The 19,973-nt window shown below is 34.6% G+C and overlaps 1 long non-coding RNA gene across 5 annotated transcripts in view; it reads right to left on the bottom strand.

Annotated features, from left to right (window-relative positions):
* Positions 1-19,973, bottom strand: part of LOC105480800 (uncharacterized) — a 186,703-nt gene that overhangs the window by 110,252 nt on the left and 56,478 nt on the right. The window lies entirely within an intron of this gene.

Below are 19,973 nucleotides of genomic sequence, written 5' to 3'. Positions count from 1 at the left end.
TACACACACAAATTTATATATAATAGATGTGATATGTATATTTCATTGTTCTACATAAATTTAAAGACACACATTGTCTTCAGTGCATCATTATTTTTACATGTATATTCCAAGCACCCTATGAAATAGTTACATGATTAACCTGAAGTGTTCATATCTGTGACCTGCTCTTCACATGTTTCCATTTCAGTGACTCCTAAGAGACATGTCAGTTTTCTAGGTATTTACCAGGGGTCACCAAAGTTAGAAAGTGTTTCTCTAGTCAATAGAAAAATGTTCATCTTTTGTCTAAGGTATGAAGAGTAAAAACTTGTTATCTGAGCTTGTTGGCATGAACAGTTTACTAAGATATAAACAAATACTGAGCAACAATTTTTAAAAATTTTTTTCTTAAACTAAAAGTATGAAACCACTAATAAATAAAATGCCAATCTGGGAAACATCACTATGAACTACTTACTTTGGTAATTTGGCTCATAAATACATGATTTTTACCATATTACAAACAGTAAGTAATTGTGTCAGCTATGGTTTCACAGTATGTTCAAGATGTTCATTTGTTGGGGGAACTGCAATGAATCAGATAGGACCTGGAACATACCACAATGAGCAATGGCACCCTGTACCTTGCATAAGAGATCACGCAACCTGTTTAATCTGAATGTTAAAGTAACTGCCACCTTCATAAACACCCACTTCACCCTGATTTGACTTAAACACAGCTCTTATTAAGAGCAACCTCAGATCATTGCTAACTCTTATAGAGGCTTAACCATGCAAGTGCAGTGCTGAGATGAGGAATTCAAGTGACATTTAAGGTCTACTTAATTTCTAATAACAGAAAATACACCTCAAGGAGAAAGCCTGGAGATAGAAGAAGAAATAATTATTTCTCTCTGCTCACAGGTCATTGTAGTCGATTTACTATTACTTTCGATAGTTTCAACAGCATGGAATTCTCAGCTTGTGATTCTAGATGATTGTTCTCGTCAAGTTGAGTATACATAGTAAGTCTGAGAAGCCATTCAGGCCCCAGTCTCTGATGGCAGAACATATCATTGATTAGGCATAGCAAAGAGTATGATGGTTTTTATGAACCCATCTATACTAGCCTTACAAGCTCCTATTTTTAATACATTTCTATTTATTTAATAAATTTGCCATTCGAAATCAATATAAAAATGTGGTAAGATCTTAAAATCTACATATATTTGCACACGTATGGATGAATATATAATTCAGTGCATTTTTTTGCATTTACTTTATGAAATACTATCTGGCCTGCTAATCTTAATTTGAAATACATATTGTGACTTTACTAAAAATTGTAAGATCTATAGTAGGATTAATGAGAATAATAGTAACAACAACAAAAGGTATCTTTAATAGGCACTTAATATGTTTATTTTAATATGTTTTCTAATTTTATTTAATTGCATTGTCATGAAAATAATATGATGTGTAGATATTATTATTGTAATTATTATTCCTTCAAGTAGACGATGTGCTGAAACTCTAAAATTTCAGAGAATTACATAGCTTATTGTACTCAACCAACATGAGTGTTTTTCACTAGTCTTCCATTTTGTGTGCCTATTTTGTGTGTCCTTTGATTATTCTGCATTTATTCAATGGACAGGGACAAGAAATGGGTAGAGGACTTTAGAGCAGCATTTTATGGGATAAGACTCAAAGTGGTCACCATAACTTCTATCCATAATCTGTTTAGCCAGAAGAGAGTCGTGTGGCCATTTCTTACTGCAATTATAGAAGGAGACAAGTGAAACATTTTTTGGTGAACACATGATAGCATCTTCCAGATTCATATTTATTAGTGAACAAAATAATAATCAGAGAATCACATCATATTCCCAGACCAAACAAGCAATCGGGACTTGTATTAATCCGTTTTCATGCTGCTGATAAAGACATACCTGAGACTGCATAATATATACAGGAAAAAGAGTTTATTGGACTAACAGTTCCACGTGGCTGAGGAAGCCTCACAATCATGGTGGAAGGCAAGGAGGAGCAGGTCACAGCTTACGTGGATGGCAGCAGGCAAAAACAGAGAGCTTGTGCAAGGAAATTCCGCCTTATGAAGCCATCAAATCTTGTGAAACTTATTCACTATCATGAGAACAGCACAGGAAAGACCTGCCCCCATGATTCATTTACCTCCCACTGAGTCCCTCCCACAACACATGGGAATTCAAGATGAGATTTGTCTGGGACACAGCTGAACCATATCAGGACTCTAGGTGTCATTTAAAGTTAGGTGGGACATTTCTAGCTTTGATGAAATAGCAAGAGCTAGACATGATGTCCCATAATGGAAAATGAAAAAGTAGATAAAATATAAGAATCAAGTGCTTTCAGACATTGATCAACATGCTGCATAAGACTGCAGGGTCTGAAAATGGAGAAAAAAAAATGAAGCAAGCCTTATAATTACCCTTGCTTTCTGAAGGTACTCTCTGAGTCACAGTAAAAGAATAGGAAAACCAAGCAAAAAATAGCAAATTATTAAATTCAGTAGCTAGAAATTGGAGTTTGATAAGCCTGAGGCAGCTGATACTAGTGATCAGAGGAACAGAGAAGATGGAGCTATGCAGAGAAAAATCATAGATCTACTCAAGGATCCTTGAGTGAAACTCTCCAGTATGGGGGCAAAAAAAAGATGGGAGCTGTCAATAAAAACAATAATTCACTCAGACATGGAATAATTTAAGTCTGAAACAGCCACAGAAGGAAAGCTTTGTTAAACGCTTTGGCCCTTAAGGAAAGACCACAGATTATCATGCCTTTTGACCAGGACTAAGCTATCCCTAGAGCGGAGGCTGTAAGAGATCTACTACAACAAGACATAAACCAAGTTTCAAAAGGATCCAGATGTCCCGCAAATAACTTAAGTGCCAGCAAGAATAAAGTGTATGGATATATAAAGAATCAGAACAAAATACAGCTCTCTAAAATTGTCTAGCATCTCCTATAAAATTGTTATGTCAAGAAGCAGGAGAAATATGAGCTAGCTATTGCTACATATAAAGGATATATATATATATGCACACACATATATGTATATGTGTGTGTATATAAATATATATGTGTGTGTACATATATATAGCAATGCATGGAAATGAAGGAAAAGTTGAACAGAATGAAGAGATGAGTAGAAGTTATAAAGTAGAACTGAATGGAATTTCTGAAGCTGAAATATTCAATACTATAAGTGTTAAATTCACTGAATTTGATTAAAAGTAGTTTGGAGACTTCAGAGAGAAGAACCGAGAATTTGATGAATCTATATTGAATCTATACAAATTGAGACAGAAAAAAATGGAGATTGATCATACATTTGTTAACATCAAGGCAACTGTGAACTTGACAGAACTTGAAAAGTCCTTATGTGCAAAAAAAGAAAGAAAGAATTTCACAATAAGCTCAAATGTAGTTTCAGTCCACAGATTTTCTTTTTCATTTTATTATTTTAAAGGTTCTTTTGTATACACCGTATATGATACAAATGAGTTATATAACATAACGTGAAGAATGGTAATTTGAGGGGTGTGTGTAATAGACAATATTCTCAATTCATAAATGTTTTAAGATGATTGTGGAGGCAATGCTAATTTTCTTCTTCTAATTGCCTAACCACAAATGACACCTCCATCAATATAGTCAGTTGCCCAATCATCAGAGTCATCCTTGACTTACTGCTTTAGTTGCCTGTCTCCTTTAACAATTCCAGGACCAAGTTTGTGGATACTGTTCCTTAAATTCTGTCTCTACAAACTATACTGTCTGGGCTTCCTTCAAAATCATTAAAGTTGGTCTTCCTAATTTAGGCTTGTGCTTCTAAAATCTATTCCTCACGATGTTGATAGACTTGGTCTTTGTAAACACTTTTGATCATGTAAACCTCACTTAAATGCATTCATTGTCTCCCCATTAATCCAAATAAAAAGTATTTGTTTTATTTTTGCCATAGTTTATAATGTCCTGTATAATCTAGCCCCTGATTACCTCTTCAGCATCATCTCCTGCAAATTTTCTTTCACTTAAAAAAAAAAAAAAAAAGATTACATTGCTAGTGAGTCACAATCAGAAAGCTTATTGCTGTAATACTTTAGGATAAATCAATCAGATTCTAAGATTAGACTCTCTGCTTCTAGTTTATACAAGTAAGAATTTATACAAAGAGCTGAAAATCTAATAATATTATGTTTAAAATTGATTTTCTAATGGTGGTGTTTGTACAGTAAAACACGAACAAAAAGGGTGATGCAGTGGCTTATGCTTATAATCATAGCACTTTGGAAGTTCAAGGTGGGACAATCGCTTGAGGACAGGAATTCCAGACTAGGCTGGACAACATAGTGAGATCCCTGACTCTACAAAAATATATAAAAATTAGCTGGGCATGGTGGCTCATGCCAGTGCTCCCAGCTACTCAGGAGGCTGAGGCAGGAGCATTGCTTGCGCCCAGGAGGTCCAGGCTGCAGTGAGCTGAGTTCATGCCACTGCACTACATCCTGGGTGACAGAGCAAGACTCTGTCTCAAAAATAAAAAAATGAAAATAACATGCGTCATGTTACCTAACAGAATTATTATGTCTCTACTTATATCTGTTTGATGTGTTTTCATCTATTTTACATTATGGATCTTGTTTTCTGGTTACAAGTGTAAAGAACTCTGAGAAAATTCTGCGATAGTTACCTAAAATTGTAATATGTTTTGTAATCAAGTATGGGATATTTGTAAATATCTTCTGAATTGAAATTTTAGAGAATTCCTCCTGTTCAAGGACATGTTTTCAGCTTAAAATGAGATTTTTTTTAATTTATAAAAGATCTATAATTACTGCTATAAAGTTTAGAAGGATCTAATTTTTTGTTTGTTTTGGGAGAGTTAAATCATATATTTTAATCTGTTCTTCCACTGTCAGATCATAGAATGACCTGTGAGTCAAAATGTTAGAGACAGATACAAATAAATCTGCAATGACAAAGCAGACATATTCTGCTTATGTTAGCTTTTAATATAAAGGTGATCACTTTGCTTTAATATTCATTGACATATACTATTTTACATTTGTAAAATAATTTAGTTTTGATAAATTTGCGTATTTTCTGTATCCAGAGACATGATAAAACCACTTTGTATGTCAATAAATAAATCTTTCAAAATATGGTATAATTGATTTTAGTGTCTCTTTTCCAACCTCAAAATTAGCTCATCTGTATAGAGGATGTTGAAAGAAAAATTTTGTTACAATTGTTACTTAACTCTTAGTCTTCCCATGAAAACATACAAGAAAATTTTTGAGAGCAGAGTTCTTGTCTTCCATTGTATTCTTAAGACCCAGCATATGTGAGATGCTAACAAACACTTGTTGAAGTCATAAATCAGAATAAATACATCTGTATTTTATGCTTATTTGATAATTGTGGATGTTTGGTATGTAAAATGTTGGATCCTAGGCATTGAGACAGACACAATTGTGTAAGGGATATAAGGGTGCGTTAAACAAATTCTCTGCTTTCCAATTTAATTAGAATGGTGGCATGTATGCAAATTAGGTCTTTATCTCTGAATGGGTTCTTTCATTTATCATTTAAACTTGTATAAGCTATAGCATTGTCTTCTCAAATCTCCCTAGTTCTGATACTGCTTTATTTGTACCACTTCTGTAGTGTTTGCCATTTTTTATTCTGTATTAGAAATATTTACAAGACCTTTATTCTCCACTAGATTGCAAAAAATAAATAAATAAATAAATCGGGTGAGATCCATGTTGATTGACGATCAATACTTTCAGAGTCCTTAGCAAAAGGAAGAAGTTCAGAATATATTTATTACATTTATGAATGATAAAACTACTCTGTCAGGCAGTATATAATGAATGTGTATGAGTGATCCAATATGATTTAGAGAAGGCATATATCATTTACAACTGGAAATATTTCTTCATTCAATACACATTTACTTATTGTCACTATGTGTCAACTGTTGGGTGCTGATCATATAGAAGTGAATAAGATTGATATATTCTCTGACCTTGTGGAAATAAACATTACTTATTTAATAACTTGAAAAACAAATGTGAATAAATATGATGAAGAAATCACAGGGATTATGAGTAAAGTCTGTTGTGATAGAGGAAGTGAAGGAGTAAGGGTCTATTAGGGTATTCCTTCACGGAGAAGAAAAGAGTGGAAATTCTCAGGAATTAAAGGTATATGTGTGAAGGTAGAGACTGAAGGGTCTGGATCACGAGCCAAAGATAGCAAAGTGATGAAATCAGAAAAATGTGGGGTGTGTTTGGCAGCCCTTGAGTAGATCATGAATAAGAAATAATTCTAACGAGATCAAGAAGGTCAAACTCTAGAGGGGCATCACATGTTTTAAATCTTCGCTTTATCCTGCAGTAGGGCAGGAATTGGAAGAACTGGGCCGTGGGGAGTGGGTACTGGTAACACAAGCAAATGTTGATGAAAAGAGTCAAACTGTAAAATATTTCAAGAGATTTATTCTGTGCCAAATATGAGTGACCAGTGGCCTGTGACACAATTTTAGGAGATGCTGAGAACACGTGCTCAAGGTGGTCAGGTCAGAAATGTGGTCGAGACAACAGGAGGGGGTATTGCTTCCAGGTCAGAGGCAGATTCAAACATTTTCTGGTTGGCAGTTGGTTGAAAGAGTTTATCTAAAGACCTACAATCAATAGAAGGGAACATCTAGGTTAAGATAAGGGGTTGTGAAGACCAAGGTTCTTATTATGCAGAGAGAGCCTCCAGGTAGCAGGCTGCAGAGAGACTAGATTGTAAATGCGTCTTATCAGACTGAATGAGTCTGTTCTATCAACCTTAAAGTGTCTGTGTAATGTTAATGCTAGTCAGCTGTGCCTGAATTCCAATGGGACAATGGTATAATGAGGCAAGTCCAACCCCAACTTCCAATTATGGCCTGAACTAGTTTTTCAGGTTAACTTTGGAATGCCCTTCGCCAATGGGAGGGTCCATCAGTAGGTTGGGGACTTAGAATTTTCTTTTGAGTTCATTGAAAGAAGCATATGTGTTGGTTACAGAAAGGATGTGGGATGGAGCAAAGGAAGAAGAAAGGAGGACACAGAATAGGAAAATCAAGAATTAGAGATATGTGTTCAAGGACTGCAATTGTCCAGTAGTAAGCCTGAACCAAGGTGAGGAGGACTTTGGAATGACTGTCTTTAAGTGGTAAAAACTCTATACCTCTTCTTCATAAGAGCTCTGTAAGGCAAGGTAAAGGTAAGAACTCTGTAGATCTCTTCTTAAGGTCAGATTTCTGAAGCCCTAAAATGATAACTGCTCCTTTGGTATCTCATAATTAAGCCCCAATTTTGAGAAATTCTTGTAGGAGTTTTACCTTATGTATATTAAAAAAATCATAAAGTCTAATAAAGCTCTCATCACTTTTACACCAAATGTCTTCTGAAACTCATAGAAATGAAAAAGGTGGAAAAAGTTAAAGGCCAAAGACAGTTGAAAAAACAAACTATTATTAAAATAGAGGATGGTCAGGCGTGGTGGCTCACGTGTGTGATCCTAGCATTTTGGGAGGCAAAGGCGGGCAGATCACTTGAGGTCAGTTCGAGATGAACCTGGCCAACATGGTGAAACCTCATCTCCACTAAAAATACAAAAAATAATAATAATAATAATTAGTGGAGTGTGGTGGCAGGAGCAGGTAATCTCAGCTACTTGGAATGCTGAGGCAGGAGAATTGCTTGAACCCGGGAGGCAGAGGTTGCAGTGAGCCAAGATTGTGCCACTGCAATCCAGCCTGGGCAACAGAGTGAGATTCTGTCTCAAAATAAAATAAAATAAAATAAAGAAATAAAATAGAGGAAGTTCAAGCATCCTGGTCATCTTGAGATTCCCAATTTTAGTGCTTAAAAGGAACATGCACAAACGTTCATCCAGAGCTACATATATTTTGACCACTATTGCCCTTTCATACATAAAAATGCTCATACACTTGGACAAACCTTCCTATCAATTTTCTTCTTGTTAACCTGGACAAAACATAAGCCAATTTTTTCACTTGAGCAATAAGGAAGATTTTATTTCTATAGTTCTCTAAAGCAGTGAAAACAAACATGTAGAAAAAGTTTATTACTACTATGAGAAATACAATCTGTCTCTTAGTAAACAAAAGAAGATGTCACTTATCTTAAAAATATTCAGTAGAAAATTAAATTTTGACTAATTTACTGTTCCATGAACAGCGCTACCTTTGTAACTATTTCTCCTGGAAGATCCACAAGTCTCTGAAAGTGTTATTCAAGTTTTCCCTAGAGTCTAAAGAAAATAATTTGCTAATGGACTTTCGTTTGATCTGTTTTCAAAAGCAAAGAAGGGCACAAATGATTAGCATCTGAATGTGAGATATAAGAGAACTTCCTTTAAAAAATGATGCTCTCATAATACAAACAAAAGGCATGATAAATGTTTTTGTCAAATCCATAAAAGAAATAATAGAGAGGACACTGCCTTCCCACATGAAGGATGTACAAGGATGAGGAATATGCCTTGGCAGATCATTTGTACATTACTTTTGGATATGGGACTAGCTCACCCTTTTTAGTATAGAGTTGTAAACAACTGAAGAGGCTTCAACATATTGATCAATACTTAGTTCTGCTCTTGCAACTTCCATGTTTTTTAAATGTATGGCTTTAGGCTTGTGTTACCTGAAATAAACTGATACCATGATGGAATTAGGTTTGAGATAATATTTTTAAAAATACATTTTTGGAAAAATATTTTTAGAGTAAAAAATAAAATTTACAAGGATACATAGAAGTATAATGTAGAAGTTTTCTTTTGTTTTCAGCACCCTCCGTTTTACTCACCAGACTTAACTGCTATTAACAGTTTCTTATTAAATAAAATACGAAACATAGAAGAAATTAATTACTAAGATTACATAAAATAACAGTACGCATATGCAAATTATTTTGTGATTTACTAATAACTTTTATATACTTTTAAGATCTTCATACAACTTTGTATGGAGGGGAAACAAATTTAGAAAGAAAAGTGGCAAATTACATCACTTAGCTAATGACTGGGGGGAGAATTTTGATATACATCTGCTGTCTTTAAGACTATTATCCAATACAAATGGACATGCTTATGCAATCTGCAGAGGATATCACTATGCAGTGGAAGAAAACAAGACAATAAAGATTCCTAAAAGCCAGTTGGTAAATGAAATTAATTTTAGAAAAGCAATCTTATGGTAGCATAGTACATAAACATCATTAACATAATGTGAGGAAATGGCAATATAAGAAACAGGAAAATCGAAGAATCTTTCCTATGCTGTTAAACTAAGCACTAAACAAATGAACGATCAAACTCAAGTTAATATTGGACTCTTGCCCTCAGCATAAGAAATGGTCCATTGCAACTGATAATCCATTTCCAAACACTATACATTATATTAGATATGCCTGGAATTTCTACTTCAGAGTTTTCAACAGTAACACCATGGAATACAGATTTCAGAAGATGCAAAAAACAAAACAAAACAAAACAAAAACCAAAAAAAACCCCCAAAAAACAAAAAACAAACAAACAAAAAAACAGGATTACACAGACTTAGGTTAAGCAGTATACCATATTTTTTGTCCCATCCCTTTGGATATCACAATAGACACAAAGATATTAAAAGCTCAGTGGATTTTTACAGAAAAGAAACCTATTTAATGTTGTTTATACTAGGTTTTCTCAAACTTATTTGACCCTTCGTCCCATTATTGAATTTACACTATTAAGTTGACTGGACAATATTTTAGGAAATGCATCTACTTATATGTAGGAAAATTGGGACTGCAAGCATAGCAAGTCAGTTAATGGAGTAAAGGACACTGTCTATCACATGTCATTTTATACTTTGTTCTTGTTCTTGATTTTGTAGACAAAGGTAAAGAAATCTGTGGACACTTTGTTGAGAACTCTCACAATTAATTCTAAACACTAACATACTCAAGAAAACTTGATCTGTGGAAAGACATTTTTAACCTTTTATTGTATATACTGTTTGACTTATTTCAATCTACATGGATACAATCAATCAATTAAATAATGAATCAACACACATTTTCTTTGTTTACGATTCATTCTGCAGGACTGACGTGAAATCTGACTCAAGAGACTTGCAATTTAATTGAGGTGGCTAGGGCATGGATACACTGGCAAATTATAAAACTATGAAATGTTAAATATACATTATGGGAAATGTCACAAGCATGAATGATTAATTACGGAGAGTGTTATGCTGTAAGTTCGGAAGCAGTGAGATCACAGTGGGCTGGTTGTGACCTGGGCTGGTGATGAGGTTTCTGAGATTCATGTATGCTAAAGCATATATTTATGGCTAAGTTCAGGCACAGTTTGAAAAATGGCAAAATGCTAAAAAGCAGGCAAGTATACTTATAAATTTGCATTTTTGAATTAGAAAAGACATTTACTGGTAAGAAAAAAAAAGAAGCTAGGAAATTGGTCACTCCACAGAACTTCAAGAAGATGGCTTTGAATGAAAACAGTGAAACAAATGGAATGAGGGACTAAAACACGTGTATTAATTAGTTGAGCACATTACTCAATCACAGTTCATCATCTTTGCCCACTTTTAAAGGACGAAATGCACAAATAGGTATCCATTTAGATGGGGCTGAGAGTTAGGAAAGGAATGGAAATTTTCCAGTGAGGCAATTCTAAGTTTTGGCTCAAGGATTGTAAGTAAAATTAGACATCAGAAATTCATACAGAGATATTTCTCTGAATCTATAAGTCAGGAATTAATTTGGATAACAAAACTGCTTAGAAAATATAAGGAATGTAGCTAGATGGAATAAATCTAACAATGCAGGATTTGCTATATTGTTTATATGTGTAAGTTTATTTGGGCTTATAATCTCAAATATATAGGTATTATTGCTTGGCATACTTTAATGAAATCTGTGTTTTCACAAATATGAATATAGGCCACATAGATTACTTTCCCCAGAATTTTAAAGCATAAAGGAAATTACATCTAATTGAGTCAACCATCTTTTCCTTCATGTAACTTATGAGAGCGCTAGGCAGAAATAACTTGATGTATACAATGAGTTCTCCCAGTTCTGCCTCCTACATTATTTTGACAATACTGTAATCCAAAAAAATAGACATTAAGCCCCAGAATAGTGCATTTAAATAAATATTAATTTTTAAAACATAAGATTTTTTATATATATATATATGTTTTTCTTATATATATGCATGTAAGTTTGCTCAAAGAGGCATGCTGAAATGCAATTTACAATCAGGAAACATGATCTGAAAACTGTTAGTTAAAAGCTGAACTACTTAAATGCTCCTCCTTTACTGAATCCCAAACCATATCACAGTTCAAGACATTTTTACAGAACAATTAAAAATGCTAATCCAATAATAATTTGCCAGACCTAACAATGATCTAAACCGTGTCAAATCTATTCTGAACCAAAATCATCCACAGTGAGTCAGTAGCTCTAATTCCCTTGCTCAGTTCAGACTACTCTGAGCTGTGTTATTTCCAGTCATGAGAATGAGCCAGACTCATCAAGGAACCAGCAACTCATTGACATAAAAGGACTTAAATTAAGCAGTTGGATGATCTGCTTTTTGCTTCTTCTGAGAAAGCTGATGACATGTCTCACGTATTCATTTGTTCATTTAAAAATATTTGTTGAACACCTACTATATGCTGTGTACTGAACAGGGCACTGGGAAATAAACGGGAAAAGTTGACAGTGATGTTGCGCTTGTGGAACATACTAGTTTAGTGGAAGAAAGTAGACACTAAGCAAATATTTTCCCCAAAATTAGGGCATTTGATTGTGACATGCATGCAGAAAAAGAAACAAAAGTACTTATAAGAGTAAATGATACAGGGGGTCTCCTAAGCAAATGTTGCAGTTAGAAACTGGAAGCTGAATCCAAAAGCAATAGTCTCTTAAACTAAATTTGGCTGGTGAGCGAGTAAAATTTTTTTGAATGTGTAAGTGATGCAAATCTATGCAGATACTTTATATCCTGACTCTTCACACCCCTTTTCATATAATTTCTGTATTGGGCTCATTGCAGTTAAAATAATGTTTATACTATAGAGAATGGCTTACAACTGCATGAGCTATGGAAGGATGAGAAGATCTAGAGCCAAATTTTTGTTTTGGCAGCTTTACAAGCCTATAGTTTTTCAGATTGTTTAAAAATGCGATTATTATATTTATTTTAGCACATCTATTATTTTAATCTGACATCTCTGGATCATATTTAAGTTAACTCTGACTTAAAGCATATGACAGTGTTTAATTCTTGTCTAATTAATTTTACCTCTTACTTTGACTAGTGGAGATCAAACTATGTATTACGACAACATAGCGGTATGATCATGTTTAGAGAAAAAATGCCATTGGAAACTAAGAAAAGCATAAACCTGAGCATCATTCCATGCTGGAAAAATATAGTACATTTGAAACCATTTGTCATCTCTGAGTTACGGATTTGAAGAATTTAAAATTGTGTATAATTTAATATATTAAAAACATATGGGTATAGATGCATTTCACTTGCATCTATTTTGCATTTATATATGTTTCCATTCTTCAGAGTACCTTTCTCTTTGTATTTGTTTCTTGAATGGCAGACCGTTTTTCATTACACCTTGCTTTGTAAGACTTGCAAAAACAAAAGGAAAAGGAAAACTCCTACACTTCACGAATATAAAGGGATGTAATTTGTGAGGTTATAAATGGCATCTTTTTACTGTAATAAAATAAGCCAAGAATAAATAAAACAGAATTAAACTGAAGCCCATTAGTGAGCTATGAAACAACACAAAAAGGGACTCAAAGGATTTAATAGCAAATCTTCAAAGAGCATTCTTTTGTGTAATAAATGTTTGACGAAGGAGGAAAACCTGCTCAAAATGCCCTTCAGCATCCCAGGATTTCCACTGCAGGTAGGTGGGGGAGAACCATGTTTTCCACATAGGTAGTAGCGGCTTCCTTGTTTCTATTTGAATTCAAAAAAGGGAAATTGGGAAGCATTGCAATAAAGTCTAATTCTAACATAATTTATTTTTAGTTCTGTCAATGACTTAGAAAGTTACTTAACTGCCGGGCGCGGTGGCTCAAGCCTGTAATCCCAGCACTTTGGGAGGCTGAGACGGGCGGATCACGAGGTCAGGAGATCAAGACCATCCTGGCTAATACGGTGAAACCCCGTCTCTACTAAAAAATACAAAAAACTAGCCGGGCGAGGTGGCGGGCGCCTGTAGTCCCAGCTACTCGGGAGGCTGAGGCAGGAGAATGGCGTGAACCCGGGAGGCGGAGCTTGCAGTGAGCTGAGATCCGGCCACTGCACTCCAGCCTGGGCGACAGAGCGAGACTCCATCTCAAAAAATAAAATAAAATAAAATAGAAAGTTACTTAACTTTCCAAACCTCAGTTGTCACATCTGTGAGTGGGTACTACAACAGTCTACTGCAGGATGTGATTGTGAAGAATTCTTTGAAATGCAGCATGTAAAGGGCATTATTGCACAGTGCAGCATACAATAAGCTATCTATTATGAGGAACATTAAAACAAAGAAATTGTACGCTAAACACAAAAGAAGTAGGAAATACAGATACAGTGATTAAATAGAAGTCAAGAGAAGAGGGGACTGTAAACATAGTAGCATTTGATATATTTTTGTGGTTTCAACACATAAAGAAAGGAACCATATTTAATAGTCTTTTGAAGTCATATTTTGTTTTCAGAAGCTATGTAATCCAGAATCTATCCCTCAACCCCGAGCACCACCCCAAGTTTTATATTATGCTCTCAATTTAAAAATGTGCTTTGTTGTAAAAGAATATCTTATTGGTTAAAAAATTCACATGGGTATTACTAGTGACTACCAGGTGCTAGAAATAATGAAGAGGGTTTGAAAGCATCTAATTTGGGATTGAGATGATTCTGCAATAGTTTCTTAGTAACTGTATAATATTCTGTGGTGGAACTTTATATTGTAATTGATACTTGAGGAAAACTTAGACATTCTGGGGCTAAACAATGATTTATTATGTTAAATATGTTTGAGAGTTTCAGTTCTAAGCATTTTAATGCATTGGACAAATTATCATTGCCTAACCCTGTTCTGTCTGTCAGTTAGGTAAACCGGTAGTCATCAATTGGATGATAAGGTGCAAATGAATTGTTCTGTTCGCCCTGAACATAAATGCAGCTGACTCTCCTTAGTGACAGAGTATAAATAGATCATGTTATATAAGGCACATTGAGCTTTTTTTAACCTTTCAAAAGAATTAGCATTGCACATAGCATTACTATTTAGGAATTTCCTCCACATAGAACATGGTGTTTAAAAGTCTACTCCTACTGACACCCGTCAAAACCAAGAGAGCAAACAGAGATTGAGAATCTGTATTTTGAGGAGTCTTTGTAGGTGAACATAGATTTATGTAGTCATAGGCACAGATACCTTGCCCAACACTGCAAATTGGAAGCTGGTTAAGTGAAATTTCTATTTAAGAGAGAGACTAGCACAAACTATTTCCTTAGTTGCCTGTCAGGTGGCTATTTTTACTGACTTAGTAAAAAGACAGATGGCTATTTTTACTGACTTAGGAAATAGAGTAGTACACAGTACAGTCCTTAAATTTCATACCTACTTTGAAAGTCCTAACTGCATTGTTATACGTTGCTAGTAGTAGTGACAGCCAAGAGATATAAATCTGTTTAATATGCAGAGGGAAGACCGCAGCCTACTGAGGATGCAATGCTTTAGAAATTCATGATTCACCCGGAAATTCATGATTCATAGTTATACTCGTGGTTCTCCATAATTTGCCCCAATGAGCATTTCTGTGTCTAAAAAAACACTGTGAAGATCCAGGAGAGTGTAATCCTCTTTTATCCGATGCCAATCAACATGATAATGACAAGACCAAGCTTCTTGAAGAAGACAGAAGCTTTACACGAATCTTGCGGTATCTTTGGCAAGTGGGGACCATATTGGGCGCTTACGGATCTGGGCAGTTTTCCCTGCAGATGGAGATGCAGTGTTCCCCTGATCTATGTGTACTTTGTGTGAGCCAGGTTGTTATCTCACCCACATGAAAGAACATCTGTTCATTTCCCTACATCTATGGTATCTTTCTATCAATCTCTTTCACCATTGCATGTGACAAGTGTGTATTAGCTGGAAACTTTGGTGGAATCCAGATATTATATTCTGTTCCTATCATTGTAATGCCTTGGCAACACCACTGACATGAGAGACAAGTGGTAATTGTGGATTCAGAAATATTGGAAACTGGAAGAGTTATATTTTCTCACCTGGAGCACATTTTAATAATACTTGGAAATGTCTGGACATATTTTAACTTCATATTTGTTCTGCCAGAAAATAAATTGAATAGTCCTTTAGGAATTATAAGGCCAAAGTGAGGGAAAATCAACCAGAGTACTGAGTGAATCTCATTTTATTATAGAATCTGGGACTGACTGTCCATATAATTAGGTAACTAATTAGGAAAAATAATTAACATCTTAAGACTCTCAGTTCATCATCTGTACATTGGAGACTATATTTCTCTGGAACATTTTTTAGAGAATTTTTAATTTCTAAGAAAATGTATATCAAATAGTCATTTGAAGATTATAAAATACCATCTTGTAAAAAATAGTTAGCAACAATTATTTGTATATAAATTAAGAATAAATGGCCAAGAAAGAAGTTAATTACATTAGAGTCTGAAATTATTTGATAATTAACCAACTGCAAGTGCATGTATTTGTGTATGACAAAATGACATATGAGGATAAAATATAATTGGAATATGTTGATTTGTTTATTAATATTTTTAACTGAACTTATCCTGAGTAAAAACATGATAAGAAAGTAGCTGTTTATTGATTACCACAGGGTTAAATTTGTCAATTCCATGACTCTTTCTTTTACTGAAGACCTTGGAATAAAATAGGAAAAAAATGGGTTAAAGTTTAGGAATAAAGTGAACATACTTTTGAGCTGATGAAAGAAAATATCATTATAGAGATGAAAATCCAAAACAACAGAAAAATAAATTAATGGCCAAACCATTCAATTCCTTTTGAACAGTCTGTTTTAATGGCAATTGCAAAACATTAACCTGAGAAAAAAGGAATTAGTGAAGCGAAGGTGATTAGATAAAGGTGCTTTAACTAGTCATTTTTCAGCTGCCACAAGATATAGCAGTTCACCAATTCATCCAGTCTTTTTCCTTGCTTTCGACTAGTTTTCAATATAAAGTCTTTTATCTGTGGATATAAGTTAGAGTCGCAAAATTCAGAGAAGGCCGGGGTTTCAGTAGAATAAATGGTTGGATTCATTCTCGCATCTCTACAGATGATGGCAATGAGGTCTAGAATTGTTCTATGCTTTACCTGAGGCAAGTCTCCTGACAATGGGTGTTTCTTTTCCAATACACTATGCTGAAAACTTTTGAAACTTCTTAATAAAATACTTATCAATGAACTCTCTGGTGGGTTCACCAGTGATTTTGCTAGAAATTAAGATATGACAATGTAGTTTTCTAAGGAAATAGCAAAAGGGTATACTATTGAAAAAACCTTTTTCCTAATACTTCTATTTTTTTACATTTAAACACAAAGCAATACATATTTACTAAGTGTTCAGAAAGAAGTATATTGAATAAAAAGTAAAGAGCTCTCTTATTTTACCCAATCCCACTTTTTCCATGTTTTCTTTCTTAATTCAAGTGTATTCTTCCAATCTTCCTTTAATAAATTGATGTGCTCATACATATATATCCACATACAAATCCTCAGAAAGACTTTGGCTACAACAAGCTAAATATATTAAAGAAGCCAACTTGTGCACTAAGAAAATTCATCAGCTCATTTTACCTAAAAGTTTAGATAAAAGTAGGCTTCAAGGATATACTAATTCAGTGCCTTGGGCAACGTCTCCTGGTGATTTTCTGTTAAGCTCTGCCTCCCCTGTGAATTGAGCTATTAGTGGGATGGCTTCAGCAGTCCTGTGTCTTACATTCCCATACAGTGACATCCTGAGAAAGAGAGGAGAAGGGAAAGAACTTTCCTAGAAGGTCCCCAAGAAACTTCTTTTTATAACACATAGGCCTATACTGGGGCACTTTCCTGAACCAATCCCTGTCAAGGAAGATGGGTTTGGAGAATTTTGGATGAGACTACTTTCTATGGAGGCATGTGATACATGAAGAAATATGAATTCTTCAAGACAATTTGGATGATCAAGAAGGGGAAAGAAAGGTATGGATGATAAGCGGACAATTTATCATGTTCACTACACACATACAAATAAATAATTCTTTCTCTTTTCCTGTGTCTCTCTCTATATATAAACATAATAACATATCTTGAACGTCTTTTGTGCCATTGTATACAGCTCTACCTTACTGTTTTTAATTGCTTTATAGAAGGCTATAGTTCAAATATACCACAGTATCTTACCAATCTCCTAGAGACGTGAATCACTTTTTATATTTGTCAAGCCTTTCTCTTAAATTTGAAGGAGGCTTGAGTTAAAAACTTTTCAAAATTTGGAGGATGCTCAAGTAAAAATTTTTAAAATGACCCTCATTGCAATGCTAAAACCAAATTAAAAATACAATCCTAGGTTATCTACATCTTATAAACATTTATATGAAACTGCTGTAGGGGACAGCAATGTGTGCCTGGTCCTGTGAGCTTAAAATACATACTGTAAACAGTAGTTGGTAAAGTTTCAGACACTATATTTCTCTGGTTCTCATGTAAAGCAAAATGAAAATTCATTAGCAGTGAAGAAAAGGAAAATGAGTGTGGCAAAATGCTTTTTTCAAAAAGCATAAAGATCCAGTTGAAGCCAGTCATAGCAGCCCACACCTGCAGTCCTAGCTATTTGGGAGACTGAGGTAGGAGCATCCCTTGAGGCCAGTCCAGCCTGAGCAGCAAAGTGAGACCTTGCCTCTGAAAAAGAAGAAAAAGATCCAATTGAGACAGAATTTCTTCCTAGGAATTCATTTTGGATAAAATATTATGAAACCAACTTTGAACTAATTAAATATCTAACTTTCCCAACTAAGTGAACAACATTTAATTTATCCCTGATCTAATGTCAATGCCTGGAATTTACTTCCGTTCAGTGGACTGTAAGTCTCATGTGATCAGGGACAATGACTGTCTTGTCGATTATTATATCCCCAGAGCCTAGCACTGTGTTTGGCCCTGGAAAATAGTAGTCCCCAATGATTATGTATTGACTGAATAAATAAATGAATGAAATCAAGAACAGTAAAGAATAGTATTGACCTTGAATTTTACTGGGGGTGACAGAATAAAAGTAGTTGTATTTCAAGATCAAATCCTAAGTGCTATAAGGAAGGGCAAAGGTCCTATGTGACAAGTGAAATTAATAACAGTTAAAAATTAATAAGTTAAAATTAATAGAAATAAGGACTCACTGAATGTTTAAATGATCATACTCCTATATCCTACCTATATGAACTATTACAGTCTTATTTTAGGGTTATTTTGTTGCAAGGAATAGTGAAACACTCAAGTAATCTCAAATAAATAGAAGGAGAGAATTTACTATAATGAGAGGTGTATTTCATGGGGATTGAGGTACACAGACCACTACTCAGCTGGGAATCATAGAAACAGAGCCAGTTCTCTCTCTACTCATGCCCAATCATCTTCTCTCACACTGACACATTACTACTTCTGCTTCTTCATGCTCTGAATAAATCATGGCTAGAGATTCCTTCTCCCTCCTTGTGTTCTTTTGCCTCTTTCTTTATCAATTTATTTGAGACATGGTCTCACTCTGTCACCGAGGTTGGAGTGCAGTGTTGTGATCTTGGCTCACTGTGGAGTCTGCCTCCTGAGTTCAAGCAATTCTCCTGCCTCAACCTCCCAAGTAGTTGGGATTACAGGCATGCACCACCAAGCCCGGCTAATGTTTGTATTTTTAGTGGAGACAGGGTTCCGCCATGTTGCTCAAGCTGGTCTTGAACTCCTGAGCTCAAGCGATCCACCCGCTTCGGCCTCCCAAAATTCTGGGATTACAGGTATGAGCCACTGCACCTGACTGCCTCTTTTTAAAATATAGTAATTGTACTTTGTTCCAAAGTTTCACTGATTAACACCTTTAATATCCTATTTTAAAAATGCAAACTAAAATATCTTTTTTTACTAAGCTTCTATTTTCTGTTCAAACAGTAAGTAGCCAGCCACCCTCTGTAGGCTACATCTAGGGCAATGTATGGCTCAGAGTCATGTAACATACTAATCTTTCAGCAGGGTTGTAAACTGACAGCCTTTCTGAGGAGTTCGTGGGAAAGTGAACAGGCACAAAATAGATACAGAGCAAACATTTCCTTATTGGCTATTTTTTGAAACCATAAAATCAATATATGTTTATCTCTATATTTCATTATATATACTTGTATATTTTCTTCCAGTGTGATTTTATTTACATAATTCCAATAGCATATAAAAATTTTAAAAAGAGATGTAGGTTCACACTTTGCTTATTTTTATAGATATCTCTTTTTCTGGTTGCTTATTTGTATTACTTACTCCCTTAGAAAACATCAGTTTAAATGACTGTATAATGATCTCTCTTATGAATGCATCACATCTTTATATACTTACCTGGAGATCTCCTACCATCAGACTTGAAGACACAGTAACAAAGTAGTAAATACCATTTTACCTGAATATTTCTATGCACTCTCATTAGATTCTTAGGATTGATACCTAGAAATAAATTTTTGAATAAACTGTCGTGAACTTTTTAAAGACCATCAAAATATATTGTCAAATTGCTTTTATAAAAGTTTGTGTTTACTTTTGGTAAAAGTGAA

Source organism: Macaca nemestrina, chromosome 6 (genome assembly GCF_043159975.1).
Source record: "Macaca nemestrina isolate mMacNem1 chromosome 6, mMacNem.hap1, whole genome shotgun sequence".
Taxonomy (NCBI): domain Eukaryota; kingdom Metazoa; phylum Chordata; class Mammalia; order Primates; family Cercopithecidae; genus Macaca; species Macaca nemestrina.
The sequence above is the reverse complement of the archived record's forward strand: the minus strand, read 5'-3'. Positions and strand labels throughout refer to the sequence as shown.